At 34.7% G+C, this 24,916-nt stretch overlaps 2 long non-coding RNA genes across 8 annotated transcripts; one reads left to right on the plus strand and one right to left on the minus strand.

Annotated features, from left to right (window-relative positions):
• Nucleotides 1-343: 343 nt before the first annotated feature.
• LOC138359752 (uncharacterized) lies at nucleotides 344-6,527 on the minus strand. 2 transcript variants are annotated; one of them, XR_011226051.1, is made up of 6 exons: nucleotides 6,410-6,527; nucleotides 4,598-5,296; nucleotides 3,444-3,637; nucleotides 2,202-2,547; nucleotides 784-941; nucleotides 344-619 (listed from the first exon to the last, which is right to left on the minus strand). It is a non-coding gene; the product is annotated as an uncharacterized lncRNA (long non-coding RNA). The 2 variants fall into 2 exon arrangements; XR_011226052.1 differs by having other exon boundaries at nucleotides 4,598-4,742; nucleotides 6,410-6,522.
• A 2,571-nt stretch (nucleotides 6,528-9,098) lies between these two features.
• Nucleotides 9,099-23,715, plus strand: LOC123746925 (uncharacterized). 6 transcript variants are annotated; one of them, XR_011226082.1, is made up of 12 exons: nucleotides 9,099-9,212; nucleotides 10,882-11,026; nucleotides 11,989-12,182; nucleotides 13,083-13,428; nucleotides 14,690-14,847; nucleotides 15,012-15,291; nucleotides 16,740-16,890; nucleotides 19,286-19,398; nucleotides 20,664-20,799; nucleotides 21,250-21,388; nucleotides 22,859-23,018; nucleotides 23,292-23,715. It is a non-coding gene; the product is annotated as an uncharacterized lncRNA (long non-coding RNA). The 6 variants fall into 6 exon arrangements; XR_011226079.1 differs by lacking the exons at nucleotides 22,859-23,018; nucleotides 23,292-23,715 and adding an exon at nucleotides 21,863-22,459 and having other exon boundaries at nucleotides 19,286-19,404; XR_011226078.1 differs by lacking the exons at nucleotides 22,859-23,018; nucleotides 23,292-23,715 and adding an exon at nucleotides 21,863-22,459.
• The last annotated feature ends 1,201 nt before the right edge of the window (nucleotides 23,716-24,916 follow it).

The following is a 24,916-nucleotide window of genomic DNA, read 5'->3' on the forward strand; positions in this document are numbered from 1 at the left end:
TTATATTTTTGCTATTTATGCCTATCTTTATTGTTATGCTTTTCAGGTCAATTTTTCCCCTTGCATTTCCATATTATTCTGATATTTGCAACGTCTATAAAAAAACTTTCACAATAACACCATAAATTTTCTCATACCCATCTTTCACAAACTATTGTAGTCCTTTTTTTCTATCTTTACCAAATTCACACAAGTTTTATTTTTTATACTGATGCAACAATTTACTCATACCTTAATACATGTCCAAATGTACTACAATTCCTAACTATTCCCACTATCATAAACCCAATAGCCATTTTCTACTTACAAACCAATCTAACATTTATAAGCTTGCCTTACCTTGAGGTTAACTTAGTGCTTCTGGGCCTTAGCGTCCTTGCGGCCCGGTCGTCAACCAGGCCTCCTGGTTCTCCAGACTGTTGGACGCGGCTGCTCACAGCCTGGTTGATCAGGTATCCTTTGGAGGTGCTTATCCAGTTCTCTTTAACACTGAGGGAATTGCCAGTTATGCCCCTTATGTGTAGTGAAAGCGTGTTGAACAGTCTTGGCCCTCTGATGATAGAGTTCTCTCAGAGTACCTGTTGCACCTCTACTTTTCAACGGGGGTATTCTGCACATCCTGCGGAATTAATACAATCTCTCAACCAAAATAGTACATACATCCTATATTAATCTTATGATTATGTTACTTTAGTGTCTGGCGAGGGAAAACTGCAGCTAATGTCAATACTATGCTCCCATTATTATGTCATACTATAATGACAAACTATGCTGCACACTTACGTTATCTAAACAGCAGAATGTTATGCACCGATACAAAATTTTACTTATTCCACTTTCTAGCTCTGATTTCTCTGAAGTGTTATTTATTGATTTCCATCAAGTGAAGAATAATTCCAGTAACGCCTTCAAATACGATCAATCTTGAACACTAACCATTCCTGCAATTATATTTAAATTATTCATTTGCTATATAAATTACGTATTATTAACTTGCTTCAAACATGCTTGAAGGTTTTTCATATACTATTTAACAATTATTATTAACAGTTTAGTCAAATACTACAAAATTAAGACAAACTTTTTCCCACTTACTGTTCAAAACCAACTGTACTCCCGTCTACACATTTACACCTAACATTTTTTTACTACACTTTTCATAACGTCAACAATCTATTAACCAACTACTTTCTCATTAACTTCGCCTGCCATTTTTCTTTATACGTGCACTTAAGCCCTTTATAGTAATAACAGATTTAAAAACGACATCTAGCAATATTTTCACACGTTTCCTATCACATGACCACGAACACTTCTAAACATTCACACACACATCCAACAACTTTTAGTCTACATTATTACATTACTAAAACTAGACCATAACATTTGATATTGGTATATTTCACAATATTTCACTCATTTCAAGCAACTTACATTTTACTAATCTTACCTATTTCTATAATTATCACTCAAACTTAACGTAACATTTTAGATTTGGATAACCAAAATTTTTATATCTTGCTAGAGATTTTTGCTTCACTACCTACATACCTTTCCCAACTTGAACCATCATAAACTAAAACTTCCAGCCAAGAGCTCTAGACAACAGCATTTAATTATTTTATTTTATTTATTAGACTTCGGTTAATGTAATATACCCCAAGTCATTTATTATTGAGGCCCTTCAATTTCCCTGATCATTTTGCCAATTTCTCCAAATCAATTCCCATACCACTATCTACTAACACTAATCTCAAAAACCTAACCACTGGTTCAAACGAGTTGGCAACAACCCCAGCACTCGATAGATGCACCCCATACCGAGCATACATCTCATTTCTTCCATACAAGTGTTCCCAGTTGTCCGAGATATTTCATTTGATTTGCAATCTTTCCAGCCTGCAATTGACACAAAGTGCCCTCGACATCCATTCCCCACTCCCTTTCTTGGAAGGGATCTATATATGATCGGGAGTCCTCCCTTGCTCCTAACCAATTCTATTCCTGTCTTTAATCTATTAGTTCCTCACTCCTAACTCGCCCAACATCATTACCCCTGCGCTAATACAAATAATGGGTTTGTTCCCATTTCCCATCATAATCTCATGTTTCCAACAATATCACAAATACCACCTCCTGGATAGCAAACCCTTAACCTGTTCCCCTTATCTCTAGCACAAAACATTGTTTAAATACCTAACCTGGGAATCCCTCAGTCGTTCCTCACTTTAGGGCACTTTGAGGGACCTGCGCTTCAATGCTCTTCGTTGCTTTGCCTTCGCCTCTTTGAACTACAGGTTCACCACAGCACTCGTCCTCTAACACATCAAATGTGTTTTGAAGTCCTTGGGCTATTAGGTGTCTGTTTTGCCAAGGTCTTAACATCCATTCTTTACAACTTGCCAAGACGAGGTTTTTAATAATGGTCGCCTCCTTTGCTTCTTTCTGAAGACGTTTCAGCTGTCGTACCACCTCCCGTAGCGAATCCAGCTCTGTCCTCGCCTTTAACTAGATTCACTAGTTCCTTCACTAATCCTTCCATTATTGCTGTAATAATAATGGAATCTCAGCACCAGCTAACAACCTTTCACTAACACTTTTTTACTAGTTTTCATAACGTAAACCGCCTGTTAATAAACTACTTTTCCCAACTAGGATGCCTTTTTTCTTTATACACACTAAAGCCCTTAATAGTAATAGATTGATGAAATTCAAACTACTACTTTTTCATTACATTCACTTTTCTAAACGTTCACAGTATTACATACCTAAAGACTAGATTATGGTATAGTTTGTAATAACATGGGATAAACTATTTTATATGCATTTCCTAACTAGGATTAACTTATGTACTATTTTCATTTCCAGTACATTCCTATAATGTACTAATCTGAATAAATTCTATCAAACTTTACCCAACATTTATAATTCACATTTGTAAATCTTTTCACTAATTCCATTGCACCTTCTCTACATTTAAATTAAATTCATGTATTGTCAACGTATAACATTTCGATTTCTATATTTTCATTCAAGCAAAACTTTTATAGCTGAACAACATTTTCAATATGAACTAGGTAAATGCTAACTTTCAATTCTATTAAGAGCCTTTCGTAGCATTCTAACTTTTGCTCTTTGTACCAAATCTCAAATCTGAATATCCAAACTACAGGTACTACTCGTGCCCTTTCCAATTTCCATACTAAATTTTGGCACGTACCTGTACATCTCAGTAAAATTAGCACATTGAATATTCAATTTCCCTTTATTGCAATTTTCGTCACATTCATAAAACCATGCCTTAATCTAGACACCATAACCTATTACACGTTTTCTGTATTGTACCAATAACACTTCAACATTAAAGATAAAAGTGTCCCCCTGCAACTTGCAAGGTGTGGCAGTCAAAGTAAATGCTAATTCCATAAAATGAAGAGCCTCACCTCTTAGTAAAGTACATTTACCACAATCCGTCAGTCTGGAGACGAACTAGTTAGTTGCCGATTTACCGGTGTCTATATAAAGAAATCGTCAACGAACATGCAGGTTTATACATGGTCTTAGTCCTCAGGAAATTCAGGATCTACTTTACAATTCTCCCGACGCAAGAGTCACACCAACCCTCCTCTGGAACTACCTGAAATTACGTAATTTCCATCAGTTCAACTACACTACTAAATACTAGTGTACCATTAGTTTTCATTTCCCATTTTAGGAATTAATAAACACTTATTCAAGATCATTATTTCATATTATTTCCACTTATCAGTACATTCACGACTCCCTTTTCAACCTACTTAAACCTAAATATTTTATATTTCTAAACCTTTTACTGGATCTTTACTAAAGCAAAGTTATTCCTTAAGCCATTTCTAAATTTTATTCTATCTTTTCAGTCATTCTTACTCATGTTAACAAACACTGCCCTACGACAATAGTCTAGTCTTATCTACAACTTTAAACGTTACGTAAAATACATTTAAGGAACCCCCCCCCCCCAACAAACATTTTATGTACAAAGCTAAACTTTGTACACAGTACAAGCCATCCACCAACTATTAAAAATTTACAGTATACCTCAACACTAACCTCCTTCCTTTACTCATTCACGTTGAGGTGCTTCTGGGGCTTAGCGTCCCGCGGCCCGGTCGTCTACCAGCCCTCTGAACTATTCAGTATTAAACCATTAACCTACAATACATCAAGTGGACTATTTAAAAGTTTACCCTATTTTACTTTACTCCCTTAACTCTGCCTTTCAAATCACGTTGTACCGATCAGGTCAACTATGCAGGCAAACTTCACTATAACACTAGCATTCCTGGTTACAGATTTCTGAACTTTCTTTACCATCTACATCGAATTCTTAACAGTAAAACGATTCTATGTTACTATTAATAAAACACTTGCCAGACATTACGCAGCAATCATGAACCTTTAAAGTCGATCCCCATTCTGGTATACCTACTTTCCCTTGCAATTTAATTCACTTTACATTTTTTAAACTTCGTTCTTCAGTAAATCTAGATTCCTAGTTCCTCTAGAAGGAACTATACCACCTCTATAGGCAACCCGTGTATGTACATGCAAGTCTTACCCAATTTGCAGAGAAAGCGTGGACGATCACCTTCCTTGTGTAGAAGGAGTAGACTAGCAAAGCCTCGTGAACGGTCATGCACCAACCACAAGGCATCATCACCACGACTACATTGCAGGTTTCAACCGGAAACTGCCCATCTTACCTAAAATTAAGTAGTCTTGCCACAGTATGTCACTTTATACATTTCAGATTAATTATTTCTGTACCTATGGCCAAATTTTTAGTATTCCACTTTGCAACTGCAGTTTCAATTTTTTTTAACGTTATTTCCATTTACCACTCGCCAAACTGAACACTTTGGGTCAAATGACCCCATCTAACCAGTATTTTGTTCGTCTAGTGCCATTAGAATCTGTGGGAACCGACCTGTGAGATTTATATTTATTTAATTTATATGAATTTATATTTACGTTAATTTATATACTTCGATAGCAATTTGTATAATAAGGGGACTGTATTTCTGCAATAATCTCAACCTCACAAATCGATCCTCTACACATTAGGGGGGTTTATTAAATGAATTTATATGCAGCCAATCAAACTACAGTATTAACTACATACATTGAAAAGGTTCCTTATCTTATAGTACAGCAGGTTAGTCCACCAGGTATAACTAGGGTGTAGACACCAAATTATCCTCTTTGAGGTAGCTTCCATCACCCAGTAACTGATGCACAAAGCCTTCCTCGTCTTGACCTGTTAAAAGGGCGCTAGCTGTAAAGCCAGAATCCTATATATGACAAGTATATCAGAGAAAACACTATACATGGAACAATAAAGACCTGGCTTAATTACCTTTAGTTTGAGGCTATGTCATGCTCTAACAGGATCACCCTATATAATGACATTAATGGCCATAAATGAAAATAAACGGGTTTCGGAAAGAAATCTTAACTTGAATTTGTTGACAGCGTGTTGAAAATGGTACACTTTTGGTTTCCATAACACCACGTCCAAGTAAAATTAACAGGAGCCGAATTTGCTCCCGTGTGAGCCTCTGGTCTCAGTATCAACAATGGCTGCCCTCCTTCCCCACTCCTGCCTGGCTTACATTGTCCACATGACAAGTGATAGAAGGGTCACATTTACTCTACTTTAATATTGATAATTAAGTTAATTTATATAAGATGTTTTTATGATGGTAAAGTCCAAAGACTAATGTATTTTAGAATAATTCCCAGCAGAATAGCTGGTGAGTTTATAATAGTATGTGGTGATATCCCGTTTTCTTTAGACGGTAATTTCACTACAAGTTACGTTTTCTATGGGTAACTTGTTTATACAATACAGCTATTATCTGTATGATTATTAAATGGTGTCGGATTTTCCGACATCTACTTTTAAGCCATGATAATGGTCAGTTGTCAAACTATAGTAACCCCATATTGCGTTACTGAAATGTCACGCTATCATACCTAAACCACACAGTCATTTACTTTAACATCTGGTAAACTAACCAAAAAAAATATCCAACACTCGTACCCAGAAAAATTACATCTTTGCCACTAAAATTCAAGCAACATCATTATATCTTCAGTAACGTTAAGAAACAAGTATCCCAGTTCTTAAATACCTTCATCCAAGACTTAACTGATCAAAATGGCAACGGGTTAACTCTTGCAAACCAAAGCCCCCTTGTTAACTTTACATATCCCACAACTACAGTTCAGTCGATCTAAGTCCCACCCTGCCCCCACCCCATCTCATCTTTAACATTTCTAAAAATAAAGGTCTAAATGCATCCACGGACACAAACTGCAAACAAAGAAATTTGATTATCTACTGGTTATAATTTAGAAACTTTCTAACCTTTTCATGCTCCAGTAAACAGGAAACACCCCTCCCCTGTGGTGGGAGAGGTTTCTTTGGCTTTAAACTTATTAGGTAGTGGTATCAATTTATCTGGAACAAGAATATTATAAGTACGCATTTATGGAAGATATTATGCCAAAATCAGGGAAACAGTTTGCCATCAAAATAAATTACAAAATATTACACAAACAGGAGTACGTACAAGAAACTATTTAAACTTTAAATCATCTTTCCTACACAAATATATTGAACCTACCGAAACGTGCCCGATTGTAAAAAGATTTTAATACGAAACTGATTTAAACTTGCACTACACGAGGAAGGGGGGAATAGCCACATTTTGGAAATGGAAATGTCTAAAATAGGGAATGTCAACCGACCAAATAACCATTTCCCTACATTTAAACTAAAACAAATACTTATATTAATTAAGGGTGCCATTACCTCCCGATTTGCCAAAAATTTCAATAAATGAAAACCAGTTCGATTTCAAACTTTTGACGAGTTGTACATGAAGTGTTCCATCTGGCCAAGTCTCGGCATCGTATCATAAATAAGCGAGACAATATTGAAGGCGTCAAAATTTCCAAAAATGGTCAAAAACCGATTAACAGGAGTGTAAACTGAAATCACATCTGAATGCTATCTCAATAGCATATATTAAAATAAAATTTTTGTTATTACATAAAAAATTTAAGTTAAGTGTTCCCAATTTTTTTTTCCTGGTATTTTTGCCATTTCAAATTGGGTAAAGGCATGGCTACACCAAAGAACAGTTTGTATAAAAGGGGTTAACTATGGGAAAAGGCTCCAACTAGTGCCTCAACGCAGTCCTGGGACCTCTTATTCATAATTTATAAATTTTTATTCACGTTTTACCAGCATCATTTGCACATTTGCCTACACAAATCTATGGAAAACACGGAAACTCACCATTCAAGGTGATCTAAATAGGGTTTGGAAATGCTCAAAAGATTGACAGATGCAGTTGCCGATGCTGACAAATTTAAGGTAGAGGCTAGGTAATTTAAAAATACGACCTTTATAGTGTGGAAATTGTGAAAGGGATCCAAGATTTATGATTCAGATAACTAGCTGAAGATATTTAACATTCAATCTAAAATGTACATGACCATTCACATACCTGTTCTAATTGCAGGAAAAGCCTAATCATGCTTTTTATACAACCAAGTTTCGACATGCCCTGCACTCGTCAAATTTACAAATTTAAAGATTTCAAAGGTACGAGTCTCAACTTCCCCACTCAAAAATTAAAAAGCTTTACCAATTTCCTACCAAGTATTTATACATTATACCTAAACTTTACCATTACACGTTACCTACATTAATAAAGGTCCGCCTACGCTTATACTCAAAACTGGAATTTATTGATAATTGATATTTCAATAAATTCCAGTTTTGAGTATAAGCGTAGGCGGACCTTTATTAATGTAGGTAACGTGTAATGGTAAAGTTTAGGTATAATGTATAAATACTTGGTAGGAAATTGGTAAAGCTTTTTAATTTTTGAGTGGGGAAGTTGAGACTCGTACCTTTGAAATCTTTAAATTTGTAAATTTGACGAGTGCAGGGCATGTCGAAACTTGGTTGTATAAAAAGCATGATTAGGCTTTTCCTGCAATTAGAACAGGTATGTGAATGGTCATGTACATTTTAGATTGAATGTTAAATATCTTCAGCTAGTTATCTGAATCATAAATCTTGGATCCCTTTCACAATTTCCACACTATAAAGGTCGTATTTTTAAATTACCTAGCCTCTACCTTAAATTTGTCAGCATCGGCAACTGCATCTGTCAATCTTTTGAGCATTTCCAAACCCTATTTAGATCACCTTGAATGGTGAGTTTCCGTGTTTTTCCATAGATTTGTGTAGGCAAATGTGCAAATGATGCTGGTAAAACGTGAATAAAAATTTATAAATTATGAATAAGAGGTCCCAGGACTGCGTTGAGGCACTAGTTGGAGCCTTTTCCCATAGTTAACCCCTTTTATACAAACTGTTCTTTGGTGTAGCCATGCCTTTACCCAATTTGAAATGGCAAAAATACCAGGAAAAAAAAAATTGGGAACACTTAACTTAAATTTTTTATGTAATAACAAAAATTTTATTTTAATATATGCTATTGAGATAGCATTCAGATGTGATTTCAGTTTACACTCCTGTTAATCGGTTTTTGACCATTTTTGGAAATTTTGACGCCTTCAATATTGTCTCGCTTATTTATGATACGATGCCGAGACTTGGCCAGATGGAACACTTCATGTACAACTCGTCAAAAGTTTGAAATCGAACTGGTTTTCATTTATTGAAATTTTTGGCAAATCGGGAGGTAATGGCACCCTTAATTAATATAAGTATTTGTTTTAGTTTAAATGTAGGGAAATGGTTATTTGGTCGGTTGACATTCCCTATTTTAGACATTTCCATTTCCAAAATGTGGCTATTCCCCCCTTCCTCGTGTAGTGCAAGTTTAAATCAGTTTCGTATTAAAATCTTTTTACAATCGGGCACGTTTCGGTAGGTTCAATATATTTGTGTAGGAAAGATGATTTAAAGTTTAAATAGTTTCTTGTACGTACTCCTGTTTGTGTAATATTTTGTAATTTATTTTGATGGCAAACTGTTTCCCTGATTTTGGCATAATATCTTCCATAAATGCGTACTTATAATATTCTTGTTCCAGATAAATTGATACCACTACCTAATAAGTTTAAAGCCAAAGAAACCTCTCCCACCACAGGGGAGGGGTGTTTCCTGTTTACTGGAGCATGAAAAGGTTAGAAAGTTTCTAAATTATAACCAGTAGATAATCAAATTTCTTTGTTTGCAGTTTGTGTCCGTGGATGCATTTAGACCTTTATTTTTAGAAATGTTAAAGATGAGATGGGGTGGGGGCAGGGTGGGACTTAGATCGACTGAACTGTAGTTGTGGGATATGTAAAGTTAACAAGGGGGCTTTGGTTTGCAAGAGTTAACCCGTTGCCATTTTGATCAGTTAAGTCTTGGATGAAGGTATTTAAGAACTGGGATACTTGTTTCTTAACGTTACTGAAGATATAATGATGTTGCTTGAATTTTAGTGGCAAAGATGTAATTTTTTCTGGGTACGAGTGTTGGATATTTTTTTTGGTTAGTTTACCAGATGTTAAAGTAAATGACTGTGTGGTTTAGGTATGATAGCGTGACATTTCAGTAACGCAATATGGGGTTACTATAGTTTGACAACTGACCATTATCATGGCTTAAAAGTAGATGTCGGAAAATCCGACACCATTTAATAATCATACAGATAATAGCTGTATTGTATAAACAAGTTACCCATAGAAAACGTAACTTGTAGTGAAATTACCGTCTAAAGAAAACGGGATATCACCACATACTATTATAAACTCACCAGCTATTCTGCTGGGAATTATTCTAAAATACATTAGTCTTTGGACTTTACCATCATAAAAAACATCTTATATAATTAACTTAATTATCAATATTAAAGTAGAGTAATGTGACCCTTCTATCACTTGTCATGTGGACAATGTAAGCCAGGCAGGAGTGGGGAAGGAGGGCAGCCATTGTTGATACTGAGACCAGAGGCTCACACGGGAGCAAATTCGGCTCCTGTTAATTTTACTTGGACGTGGTGTTATGGAAACCAAAAGTGTACCATTTTCAACACGCTGTCAACAAATTCAAGTTAAGATTTCTTTCCGAAACCCGTTTATTTTCATTTATGGCCATTAATGTCATTATATAGGGTGATCCTGTTAGAGCATGACATAGCCTCAAACTAAAGGTAATTAAGCCAGGTCTTTATTGTTCCATGTATAGTGTTTTCTCTGATATACTTGTCATATATAGGATTCTGGCTTTACAGCTAGCGCCCTTTTAACAGGTCAAGACGAGGAAGGCTTTGTGCATCAGTTACTGGTGATGGAAGCTACCTCAAAGAGGATAATTTGGTGTCTACACCCTAGTTATACCTGGTGGACTAACCTGCTGTACTATAAGATAAGGAACCTTTTCAATGTATGTAGTTAATACTGTAGTTTGATTGGCTGCATATAAATTCATTTAATAAACCCCCCTAATGTGTAGAGGATCGATTTGTGAGGTTGAGATTATTGCAGAAATACAGTCCCCTTATTATACAAATTGCTATCGAAGTATATAAATTAACGTAAATATAAATTCATATAAATTAAATAAATATAAATCTCACAGGTCGGTTCCCACAGATTTCTAATGGCACTAGACGAACAAAATACTGGTTAGATGGGGTCATTGACCCAAAGTGTTCAGTTTGGCGAGTGGTAAATGGAAATAAACGTTAAAAAAAAAATTGAAACTGCAGTTGCAAAGTGGAATACTAAAAATTTGGCCATAGGTACAGAAATAATTAATCTGAAATGTATAAAGTGACATACTGTGGCAAGACTACTTAATTTTAGGTAAGATGGGCAGTTTCCGGTTGAAACCTGCAATGTAGTCGTGGTGATGATGCCTTGTGGTTGGTGCATGACCGTTCACGAGGCTTTGCTAGTCTACTCCTTCTACACAAGGAAGGTGATCGTCCACGCTTTCTCTGCAAATTGGGTAAGACTTGCATGTACATACACGGGTTGCCTATAGAGGTGGTATAGTTCCTTCTAGAGGAACTAGGAATCTAGATTTACTGAAGAACGAAGTTTAAAAAATGTAAAGTGAATTAAATTGCAAGGGAAAGTAGGTATACCAGAATGGGGATCGACTTTAAAGGTTCATGATTGCTGCGTAATGTCTGGCAAGTGTTTTATTAATAGTAACATAGAATCGTTTTACTGTTAAGAATTCGATGTAGATGGTAAAGAAAGTTCAGAAATCTGTAACCAGGAATGCTAGTGTTATAGTGAAGTTTGCCTGCATAGTTGACCTGATCGGTACAACGTGATTTGAAAGGCAGAGTTAAGGGAGTAAAGTAAAATAGGGTAAACTTTTAAATAGTCCACTTGATGTATTGTAGGTTAATGGTTTAATACTGAATAGTTCAGAGGGCTGGTAGACGACCGGGCCGCGGGGACGCTAAGCCCCAGAAGCACCTCAACGTGAATGAGTAAAGGAAGGAGGTTAGTGTTGAGGTATACTGTAAATTTTTAATAGTTGGTGGATGGCTTGTACTGTGTACAAAGTTTAGCTTTGTACATAAAATGTTTGTTGGGGGGGGGGGGGTTCCTTAAATGTATTTTACGTAACGTTTAAAGTTGTAGATAAGACTAGACTATTGTCGTAGGGCAGTGTTTGTTAACATGAGTAAGAATGACTGAAAAGATAGAATAAAATTTAGAAATGGCTTAAGGAATAACTTTGCTTTAGTAAAGATCCAGTAAAAGGTTTAGAAATATAAAATATTTAGGTTTAAGTAGGTTGAAAAGGGAGTCGTGAATGTACTGATAAGTGGAAATAATATGAAATAATGATCTTGAATAAGTGTTTATTAATTCCTAAAATGGGAAATGAAAACTAATGGTACACTAGTATTTAGTAGTGTAGTTGAACTGATGGAAATTACGTAATTTCAGGTAGTTCCAGAGGAGGGTTGGTGTGACTCTTGCGTCGGGAGAATTGTAAAGTAGATCCTGAATTTCCTGAGGACTAAGACCATGTATAAACCTGCATGTTCGTTGACGATTTCTTTATATAGACACCGGTAAATCGGCAACTAACTAGTTCGTCTCCAGACTGACGGATTGTGGTAAATGTACTTTACTAAGAGGTGAGGCTCTTCATTTTATGGAATTAGCATTTACTTTGACTGCCACACCTTGCAAGTTGCAGGGGGACACTTTTATCTTTAATGTTGAAGTGTTATTGGTACAATACAGAAAACGTGTAATAGGTTATGGTGTCTAGATTAAGGCATGGTTTTATGAATGTGACGAAAATTGCAATAAAGGGAAATTGAATATTCAATGTGCTAATTTTACTGAGATGTACAGGTACGTGCCAAAATTTAGTATGGAAATTGGAAAGGGCACGAGTAGTACCTGTAGTTTGGATATTCAGATTTGAGATTTGGTACAAAGAGCAAAAGTTAGAATGCTACGAAAGGCTCTTAATAGAATTGAAAGTTAGCATTTACCTAGTTCATATTGAAAATGTTGTTCAGCTATAAAAGTTTTGCTTGAATGAAAATATAGAAATCGAAATGTTATACGTTGACAATACATGAATTTAATTTAAATGTAGAGAAGGTGCAATGGAATTAGTGAAAAGATTTACAAATGTGAATTATAAATGTTGGGTAAAGTTTGATAGAATTTATTCAGATTAGTACATTATAGGAATGTACTGGAAATGAAAATAATAGTACATAAGTTAATCCTAGTTAGGAAATGCATATAAAATAGTTTATCCCATGTTATTACAAACTATACCATAATCTAGTCTTTAGGTATGTAATACTGTGAACGTTTAGAAAAGTGAATGTAATGAAAAAGTAGTAGTTTGAATTTCATCAATCTATTACTATTAAGGGCTTTAGTGTGTATAAAGAAAAAAGGCATCCTAGTTGGGAAAAGTAGTTTATTAACAGGCGGTTTACGTTATGAAAACTAGTAAAAAAAGTGTTAGTGAAAGGTTGTTAGCTGGTGCTGAGATTCCATTATTATTACAGCAATAATGGAAGGATTAGTGAAGGAACTAGTGAATCTAGTTAAAGGCGAGGACAGAGCTGGATTCGCTACGGGAGGTGGTACGACAGCTGAAACGTCTTCAGAAAGAAGCAAAGGAGGCGACCATTATTAAAAACCTCGTCTTGGCAAGTTGTAAAGAATGGATGTTAAGACCTTGGCAAAACAGACACCTAATAGCCCAAGGACTTCAAAACACATTTGATGTGTTAGAGGACGAGTGCTGTGGTGAACCTGTAGTTCAAAGAGGCGAAGGCAAAGCAACGAAGAGCATTGAAGCGCAGGTCCCTCAAAGTGCCCTAAAGTGAGGAACGACTGAGGGATTCCCAGGTTAGGTATTTAAACAATGTTTTGTGCTAGAGATAAGGGGAACAGGTTAAGGGTTTGCTATCCAGGAGGTGGTATTTGTGATATTGTTGGAAACATGAGATTATGATGGGAAATGGGAACAAACCCATTATTTGTATTAGCGCAGGGGGTAATGATGTTGGGCGAGTTAGGAGTGAGGAACTAATAGATTAAAGACAGGAATAGAATTGGTTAGGAGCAAGGGAGGACTCCCGATCATATATAGATCCCTTCCAAGAAAGGGAGTGGGGAATGGATGTCGAGGGCACTTTGTGTCAATTGCAGGCTGGAAAGATTGCAAATCAAATGAAATATCTCGGACAACTGGGAACACTTGTATGGAAGAAATGAGATGTATGCTCGGTATGGGGTGCATCTATCGAGTGCTGGGGTTGTTGCCAACTCGTTTGAACCAGTGGTTAGGTTTTTGAGATTAGTGTTAGTAGATAGTGGTATGGGAATTGATTTGGAGAAATTGGCAAAATGATCAGGGAAATTGAAGGGCCTCAATAATAAATGACTTGGGGTATATTACATTAACCGAAGTCTAATAAATAAAATAAAATAATTAAATGCTGTTGTCTAGAGCTCTTGGCTGGAAGTTTTAGTTTATGATGGTTCAAGTTGGGAAAGGTATGTAGGTAGTGAAGCAAAAATCTCTAGCAAGATATAAAAATTTTGGTTATCCAAATCTAAAATGTTACGTTAAGTTTGAGTGATAATTATAGAAATAGGTAAGATTAGTAAAATGTAAGTTGCTTGAAATGAGTGAAATATTGTGAAATATACCAATATCAAATGTTATGGTCTAGTTTTAGTAATGTAATAATGTAGACTAAAAGTTGTTGGATGTGTGTGTGAATGTTTAGAAGTGTTCGTGGTCATGTGATAGGAAACGTGTGAAAATATTGCTAGATGTCGTTTTTAAATCTGTTATTACTATAAAGGGCTTAAGTGCACGTATAAAGAAAAATGGCAGGCGAAGTTAATGAGAAAGTAGTTGGTTAATAGATTGTTGACGTTATGAAAAGTGTAGTAAAAAAATGTTAGGTGTAAATGTGTAGACGGGAGTACAGTTGGTTTTGAACAGTAAGTGGGAAAAAGTTTGTCTTAATTTTGTAGTATTTGACTAAACTGTTAATAATAATTGTTAAATAGTATATGAAAAACCTTCAAGCATGTTTGAAGCAAGTTAATAATACGTAATTTATATAGCAAATGAATAATTTAAATATAATTGCAGGAATGGTTAGTGTTCAAGATTGATCGTATTTGAAGGCGTTACTGGAATTATTCTTCACTTGATGGAAATCAATAAATAACACTTCAGAGAAATCAGAGCTAGAAAGTGGAATAAGTAAAATTTTGTATCGGTGCATAACATTCTGCTGTTTAGATAACGTAAGTGTGCAGCATAGTTTGTCATTATAGTATGACATAATAATGGGAGCATAGTATTGACATTAGCTGCAGTTTTCCCTCGCCAGACACTAAAGTAACATAATCATAAGATTAATATAGGATGTATGTACTATTTTGGTTGAGAGATTGTATTAATTCCGCAGGATGTGCAGAATACCCCCGTTGAAAAGTAGAGGTGCAACAGGTACTCTGAGAGAACTCTATCATCAGAGGGCCAAGACTGTTCAACACGCTTTCACTACACATAAGGGGCATAACTGGCAATTCCCTCAGTGTTAAAGAGAACTGGATAAGCACCTCCAAAGGATACCTGATCAACCAGGCTGTGAGCAGCCGCGTCCAACAGTCTGGAGAACCAGGAGGCCTGGTTGACGACCGGGCCGCAAGGACGCTAAGGCCCAGAAGCACTAAGTTAACCTCAAGGTAAGGCAAGCTTATAAATGTTAGATTGGTTTGTAAGTAGAAAATGGCTATTGGGTTTATGATAGTGGGAATAGTTAGGAATTGTAGTACATTTGGACATGTATTAAGGTATGAGTAAATTGTTGCATCAGTATAAAAAATAAAACTTGTGTGAATTTGGTAAAGATAGAAAAAAAGGACTACAATAGTTTGTGAAAGATGGGTATGAGAAAATTTATGGTGTTATTGTGAAAGTTTTTTTATAGACGTTGCAAATATCAGAATAATATGGAAATGCAAGGGGAAAAATTGACCTGAAAAGCATAACAATAAAGATAGGCATAAATAGCAAAAATATAATAAGTGTAGTAGCGATGTTAGTGTTTAGTACATTTATAAATATTACAATAGGAACAACATAGATGTACAAGAGATATATTATGGGGAAAGTTGTACATCTTGAGGTTGTCTTGAAGATTTATAGGTTTTTAGTGTCCCTGTGGGCTGGTCCTCGACCAGCCTTCTACCCCCAGAAAGCAGCCCGTGACAGCTGACTAACGGGCAGGTACCTATTTTACTGCTAGGTAAGAGGAGCATAGGGTGAAAAACTCTGCCCATTGTTTCTCGCCGGCGCCTGGGATCGAACCCAGGATCACAAGCCAGCGTGCTGTCCGCTCGGCCGACTGGCTCCCCATGGGCATGGCATAATTGAATGTTAAAAGTGGATATGGTAGGCATTGAGGGGATGTGATTAGTCCCAAAGTTTAATTGTGGTTATATTAGGTGGTGTAAAATGTGAATAGAATTTTCTGACAGTTACATTGAAAAATTGAGTTGGTATTAAAATGTTGGTGGAATTGTGTAAAGTTGGTTAACAATATGATAAACAATAGTAATAGTTAAAGGTTTTAGTGTCAAGTTTTGAAAGTGTAGAAAGGTAGTCACTCAGTAAAAATGTGATACCTTAGTGTTAAGATCTCGGGACATTAAAGATCGGAAGTTTTTTAATGGAATTTTTGTTTATGGACAGTGTTGCTTTTCATAGCCATGTGAGGTAGTTTAGAGAAATGAGCTTAATGCACGTTATTGTTGCAGAAAGTGGAAGTTAGGTGTAAATGTAAGACTGACTCAAAATATAAAATACGACGGTAATAGGGTGAAGTTTATTTCGGAGATAATCTGTACGCATCTTCCTAATACTTGAAGAAAGGGTGTGGGGATGTAATGTATTGGATGATGGGAATTGATATATAATAGTACTTTGTTAGGTGTATCTATTTGGTCATTGAAGTAAGTGACATTACAGTATCGTGGTAACGTGAGTGAAGTTGATGAGGATTGAAAACTTTGCTGATATTGCAGCTGTAGCACAGACATAAATGTGTTTTTGTAAGAGTGGATCTGTGAGGAGCACAGGTTCCTGTTTGAACCTGTATTAAATATATTTAAAATGTGTAACTTTATTTTAGGTCATAAGATTGGCTGGAGCAGTTTGCTGGCAAAAACGGCACTGAAGTAATGGCTAGTGGTTGTAACTTAATGTGACCATTCACCAGCGTTTAACTACAGGGATCATGTGTACACAAAGGTAGTCGTCGACGAAAGTTGTTGGCAAGTGAGGTGAGACATGCTTGTATATACATGAGTTGCCTAGAGGCGATAATGTAGAGGAAGTTGTCATAATGTACACAGAATAGGGTAGGAACGTGTAAATTCCCTTTAATTGCAAGGGAAAGTAGGTGTATCAAAAAGGGGCCGACTGTTAAAAGGGTAAATGATTGCGGCATAATGTGTAGGAAATGTTTTGATAAATTGAACTTGGCCTTCTAAACTGTGAAACGATTGTATGTAGAGAAATTTGTAAGGAGTAGTGTTTCGGTGAATAGTTTGCGTACATATTAGAACTGCTAAAGAAAATCTAATTTGAAAGGTAGTTAAAGCAGTTGAGTAAAAATTGGTATACATATAGAATCCACTTGATGTATTTTAGGGAAATAAGTAGTAGAGTAATTTAAATAAAGGAACGAATGTAGTGTTGATGTAAATATTGGAAAGTACTTGGTGGAAGGTTTAAAAATAGTGTAGTAATAGTTCAGTAGTGAACATTACTTGCAAGTGGTAATTTGGGGGGGGGGGGGAAGAGGGGTGGTTTGTCAGAGATAAGGTTTTACATATTTAAAATTGTGCGCAATACTTGACTGGTTAATAAAATTAAATTTAGATATAGTTTAAGAATGAGTTGGATAAGGAGTGAAGATGTAGAAAGATTTGATATAAAAGAATATTTGGCTTAAGTAGATGGGGAAAGGGGTGGGGAGCTGTGAATGTATGGAGAAAGGGGAACAGTATGATAAATAAAATCTTGAATAGGTTAAATTTCCTTAAATAGGAAATGAAATTTAATGGTACACTAGTATTTACTACTGTAGGTTATGTGAAGTAATAAAGTACGTGAATTCAAGTGGTTCCAGAGGTGGTTTGTGTGACTCGTGCGCCGGAACCAATAAGAACTAGAGGGTTAATTTCCTCTCGGACTAAGACCATGTATAAACATGGATGTCGGTTGTCATCTCTGTGCATTGACAGCAGCTAAGCGGCAAATTAGTATTCGCACCCAGACAGATGGATTGCTAAATGTACCTTAGTAAGAGGTGAGGCTTTTTGAGGAAATAGCACTCTTTTAGTGCAATAAATTTGGGGGTGGGACACGTTAAGTTTGAGGGGGACAGGGTTATTGTTAACGTAAGTCTTATGGGTAGAATGCAGAAAACGTGTAATAGGGTCTGCTAATTGTCTTAAAATAAGTTATTGTTTTATAAATGGTAACGTTGCTAATGTAAATGAAAATAATTTTACAGAAGGTTGTGTAGATACTTTTCAAATGTTGAATTTGAAAAGGGTAAGAGAATAGTACTTGTACTGTGGTTATTACAAATGCAAAGATTGAAAACGGTATGAAGAGTTTAAGTTAGAATCGTCCTAAAAGCTCTTAAACTTAGGTTAGTGTTCACATTTGCAATGTAAAGTAGTTTGGGGTGTACGTTTTGCTAGGATGAAAATATGAAGACATTATAAATTTGTGGCAATACATGGATAAAATTTCCATGTAGAAGCTGCAATTGATAAAATTAGATTTAATGTTGTCACAAACCTAACATTTTTTATTAAGATAACAGTAAACGCAAATAAGTGATGCATGAAATGAAAAAATCCACAAGTGCTGTGACGAGGAATCGAACCTGTCCGGGAGCATCCCAGACACTGCCTTAATTGACTGAGCTAGAACAGGGTCGAGAGTTGAAACGGAAGTACTATTGAAGTTACTTGAACCTGGAGCGTCTCAGAGGCACAAAGCAGGGTTTTACAAAACTCCCCCCTTGCACTCAAGATATGTCAATAGGGTTTAAGTTAGTGATGGTATAGAATTTAAGAATGGACTAAAAATGCAAATATAGTAATGATTAACTTTGTATATTTTTGTCCTAACATTACAAATAAGTTTTGTTTTTTGGGGCCAAGTTAACATAAAGGAATGCATTGCAATGGTGACGTGTAGTTGATAAATAGGTAAGAGTATAATGAGTTTGTAAAATATATATATGGTAGTGTGAAATTGAATAATCTACAAAGTCGTTAAAATTTTAATACTGGATGTTTAGAAGCGTTTGTGGTAATAAATAAAATGTGCAATTTAATTAAGAGTAATGACATTTTGGAAATGCATATAAGGGCATAAGTGTGGTTAGTGAAATGGGAGGCTAGAGTTAACATAAGAAAGTACTTTGAGGTTAATTAACGGTTCAAGTTACTAAATTTAGGACTAAAAATTGAGTTACTTGTAAGTACACATTTACATATGTAATTGGTTTTAGATTTAAGTTAAAATGGTGTTTTTGAAGTGTGTTAATTTTGTATGAATTAAGTAAACTGTTAATGGTTAAATATTTGTAAAATGTGTAAACGTAGTTAGAAGGAAGTTAATACTGCATTATTAATGTAGAAATTTAAATTTCAGAAATCGTGAGCGTCCAAGAGTGATGGTATTTGAAGATGTCATTGGAAGTAAACTCTTCACTTCGTGTAAATAAGTGCACAAGGAATGTGAGAAATTGCCAGAATGTGGAATAAGTAATAGTAAAATAAGAAATGTTGTGGTTGTATTATTGAATAACTCATTGTGCTGTTCAGATCTCTTATGTGTGCAGCATAGTAAGACATTGTAAGGAAGTAGGTAGGAGTTTGTAGTATAGACTTAAGTGTCTGGGTGAGATGTATGATTATGTTACTTTAGCACCCATGTACTATTAGTGTTCAGAGATTGTGTATTAAGCGTAGAAAGGTTAGTTTAGGTTTTAAGTAGAAGATGGCTATTTTGTTTAAGATGGTGAATATTAGGGATTTGTAGTATATTTGGATATGTATTGAAATGACAAAGACTGGAGTGTTGCATTAGGATAAAAAATAAAATGATTAAAGATAGAAGAAAATGGAATACAGTCTAAAGTTTGGTAGGAGGAAAGTGAAAGTTGCAGTGTTTAGTTTTGAAATTTATTCATAGATGTTGTAAATAGCACTTTTATATGAAAATAGAAGGGAAAAAGCATAGGTAAGATTGGCATAAATAGTAAAAATATAACATGAAAGTCTAGTAGAGAGGTTAGCGTTTGGTACATTTGTAAATGTATTAAAATGGCAAAAAAATAAGTTGTGTGCATAAGATATTAGTGTTAGTTGTATGTTGGCGTAAATATGTTAAAAATGTTAATTGTGTGTAATAGGCTGCAGGTCTAATTTTGGGTACAAGAGGTATTGTGTAAACTGTTATTAGAATTGCATTGAAAAATGTAATAAATGTTGGCTGGAATTGTGTAAAGTTGGTTAACTATGATAAAAAATAGTGAGATTGTTAAAGGGTTTCTAGTGTTAGAGTAAAGAAAATAATTGGCACTGAAAGAATGTAGTCGGTTATTGGAAATGTCATACGTTAGTGCTGTAAACATTTCATAACGTTAGATCAGAAATGAATTTTCAATTGTAATTCTTCATGGCGATGCGAGGTAGTTTAGATAAATAAGCTTAAGTTATTGTTGCAGAAAGTTGAAGTTAGGTTTAAATGTAAGAAATAGAATGTATAAAATTTACAATGGTAAGAGTGAAAAGTTTTTCAAGTAATGTGTACCTATTTTTAATATTTAAATAAAGGAGGGTGTGGGATAAAATATATTGGAGGATGAATTGTAACAATGTCAGGGTAAGAAGGATGGAGCTGATGAGGGTTTAAAGCTTGGGTGATATTGCAGCTGTAAGACATTGACATAAGTGTTTTAGTAAGTTGATCTATGAGAGCATAGGTTCCTCTTTGAACGTGTATTAAATGTAAAAGTTTATTTTAGGTCCGATTGGCTGGAGGAATTTGCTGCCAGAACGTGGTAAAGCTTAGTGGTTTGAAGTTAACGCGACTGTTCAGGAGTGTTTGACTACAGTACATATTTACACAAGGTAGTCATCCAAGAGTTGTTGGGAAATCAGGTGAGAGATGCTTGTATATAAATGTGTTGGCTAGAGGCGATAGTGTAGAAGAGTGGAATTTAGTTGCTGGATGGGTTGAAGGTAGTGACTGGTAGAATTGATTATTGATGTAATTGTATGTAGTATTAGTTGAAATAAAATAGTTTTATGTAACATGTAGGTAAAAATTGACTGTTCTATGGTAGTTAACATTAACCTTTTCAATGTATAAATTATTGCAGTAAGTAAACGGAGGTGTTTTGGCATGGTTTTAGGATATGCAGTTTCGTTATTTCAGGTCATAAACATTAATTGTTTCAGATGTAAAAGAATATAAATGTTTAGATAGTTTATAGGAAATACATAAGCGAAATGGTGGAGTAACATATTTATTGGTGTATAAATTGAAATGTGTAGTCAACAGTTGACTAATTTTGAATATTTCTTTGAACTCAAATGACGTAATTGCAGGTTATACGAGAGGGTGTTGGCGAGTCTTCATATGGTAGAAGTGTTGAAAGTAAAGGACCACTACCCATGTATAGTAATGCATGGGTTGTGTATACTGAAATAGTAAAAGCGGGAATTGACTATTTCACCCCTGACTAATGTAAGTGAATGTGAAAAATCTCCGTTTTAGTATGAGGTAAGGGTTTTGATATTGTCAAAGATTGATTATATATAGTTATTGGGGGATGAATGAAATAGATAAATTGTTAGGTGCATTAGAATAAACATGTGTGAAAATCCAGTTTCAGCTTAATGTGACATTTTCCATTGTGCAAGTCTCTATTGTTGCAATAGTAATGCAGGGAATAAAATGTGGAAGGAATAAAGTTAGGTTATGTAGATAAGTTGTAGGGGAGGGTGAGGGATGATGAAATAAATGGTACATGTAGTATAATGCTCCTGAAAGGATATAGTTTAATGTTTGTAAATGTTGTTATATGCATGTTTTAACAAATTGTTAATAGAATCGTAAAATAAATTGATAAAGAAAACTTAATACCGAAATGATTAAAACGTAAGAAATTAATACTGTACATTTATATATACTAAATGAATAATTTAAATTTTATTGCAGGAATGCTTATTGAAGAGATGATGGTATTTGAGGAAGTAAAATCTTCAGTTGGTTGGAAGGAAATAAGGCTTTTGGAAATTATAGGCAGAAGGCTGGAAAATATGAACGTGACAGAACTGTTTAGTGTAATTTGGTTTTAGGCATGTACACTAGAGCTTAATCTTGGATGTAGGATAATGCATGTATGCAAATACAGAAAATTTATAGTTGTAAGTGGGTATAAAAACTGTGGTCCTCAAATTTTATTTAAATAGTACCAAAACAAGAGTGTGGATCAGCGTGAATAAGTATTCAGTAGTGAATATTGTATTTACTTTTGATATAAGGGAAAAAAAGCAGAAGGAATGTGTTAAATGACACATTAAGGTTAATGGGGAAAAATGTGAAAATGGATGTAGTAAATATAGAATTTGAGAGAAATGCAATTGTAAAACAGAAAATGGGCTAAATATAGAAGTTTAAGTTTAGTTAAAAGTATAGCATGCATCAATGGTGTCACAAATAAAATATTATGGGCAGCAACTTGTGGTTGTGTTTTTTCTTGACAAACAAAATGTTATATGAAAAATAAAGTAAGGTGTTTGTATAAAAAATGTTGCTTGTGTTTGAGTTAAGGTGTTCCTCATAAGGTTACAATGTAAGAAGTGAATATATTGCAATACGACAAATGTGAGGCTTTAGGAAAATAAAATTATAAAATATAGAAAGGTTGTATGGTAAAACGGTAATCTCCTGGATAGGCTTGACGTTTCTTTATAATATTGGAAGAAAGGAAGGTGTAGTTCTTAATATATTAGAGGTTAGACACTAAATGTGTACTTTAGTTAGATGTAGTTAATCATTGAACATAAATAATAAGAGAAAAATGGATGTATGAAAGTATTGTGATTTAATGAGTTGTTTGACATGAATGTGATAAAATAGGAAAATAGCCATAGGTTCAAGTAGTTAAAAATGCATTAGTACTTTACCATTTGAAATAGTATGTAATTTCAGGTTATACAAGAGGGGTTTGGTGAGTGTCTTTGTATGGGAGACTGGTGAAGAACTAGAGGACCAGGAGCCATATTTACGTGCATGTGTTGTGGCGATGTCGGAAATTTGTGCCACCCCCTGAGAAGTAACGGAATTGGTTGAAAATCTCAAAGTTTATGAGGTAATGGTTTTTATATCGTCAGTGAAAATATTTTGGATAAAAAAGTGCTGTATTTTCGAATAAGTATCTTAGTGTAAAAGACCAGTGAAATATAGAACTAAAAATGAAGCCAAAATTGTCTAGAAAGTAGTTGCATTGTACTTTAAAGTACCCAAAGGGATTTTAAGAGGTATTCGAAACGAATGTAATGTAAGTTTGGTATTTAAAAGTTTGAACTCATTTAGAATGTTAATAAATACATGTTTATATACTGAAGTCTAGATTTAATTGCAGGGATGGTCGACTTGTGGTCCTGGCGAGAAACTATGGGGGCCTGGTAGAGGACACTAAAAGGCTGAAGTTAATGTCATGATGGACGAATGGTTTCAGTTGAATAGGAAATGAATAAGGCTTGGTGAAAAATGATTGTCATAGTACAGAATGATGTATTAAGTTGGTGCATAAAATGTTTAAGTTAATGAAGATTTAAAGTTGAGTATATATAAATTATGGTTTTCATGTATGTTTAAAATAGTATGAAAGTAGGAAGAATAGTATTAAGTAAAGATAGAAAGTGTAAATACGATAAAGAAATGATAGTTCAGTATGTTACATATAAATGTTTTGAAATATTTGTAGGTTTATAGTTGAGGCAGTCGCTTACCCATGTAAATTGTGTTGTACACTTGTTAAAAGTAAGACTAATATAGAAAGGTGATAGTGTACAAATGTAATCTCATCGAGATAGGCTCCACCCTTCTATATAATATTGTAGAAAAAGCAGGATATGAGGTTCCTAAAATATTTGAAGAGAAAGTAGTAGATTGAATGGTATTTAGATTACAATGTTTTGTATGTATTAGGTTTGATAGTTAACTGGTGTTTGCAGATGCACTAGTCAGACTTTGAACCCCTGTTTGTGAAACGAATAATGAGAAAATTGTTGTCCTGAAATAAAGGAGACAATATTAAGATGTGAACCCATTGATAGCTTTAAATGTAGTGAACAATGGGTTCACATACTAATATTGTCTTATTTCAGGACAACAATTTTCTCATTATTCGTTTCACAAACAGGGGTTCAAAGTCTGACTAGTGCATCTGCAAACACCAGTTAACTATCAAACCTAATACATACAAAACATTGTAATCTAAATACCATTCAATCTACTACTTTCTCTTCAAATATTTTAGGAACCTCATATCCTGCTTTTTCTACAATATTATATAGAAGGGTGGAGCCTATCTCGATGAGATTACATTTGTACACTATCACCTTTCTATATTAGTGTTCGGATTTAATTAAACATGTTTCCGGTTGATTTTAATAAATATTTATTATACATTTACTTTTGTTACCCTCTTACATTACGATAAATACTCAATGTATTTAATATTAATAGTACTTAGGTAAAGTGTTTACAACTAGGCATTATATTAGTGAAGTGTCTGTAATTTCACTGTCAGGCCATGTTGACTGACAAGTGTTACTTCATTACTCAAGATAGGTTTTACTCTAAAAGAGTAAAACCTATCTTGAGTAATGAAGTACCACTTGTCAGTTAACATGGCCTGACAGTGAAATTACACAATAACACAACTAATATTATGCTTAGTTGTAAACACTTTACTCTACGTTGTTATAATGTAACTAATGCAAATGGTAATATTAGCTATACCACCTACACATTACATTCAGAAGCTATCTACAACAAAATGCTAATACAAAGTATTTTCATGCCTATGAAACTAACTCATCATTCAAATGCTATCAAACTATTTCTCTTACCATTACTTCCTATCACTTTCATGCTACTATTCTTATTTCATGTTCAATTGTTACCTCAACTCCTATCTTCTACATAAATACAACTATCACAAATTTCAATTGATACACATTCGAACATGTGGGTAGCCGC

Source organism: Procambarus clarkii, chromosome 93 (assembly GCF_040958095.1).
Source record: "Procambarus clarkii isolate CNS0578487 chromosome 93, FALCON_Pclarkii_2.0, whole genome shotgun sequence".
Classification (NCBI taxonomy): domain Eukaryota; kingdom Metazoa; phylum Arthropoda; class Malacostraca; order Decapoda; family Cambaridae; genus Procambarus; species Procambarus clarkii.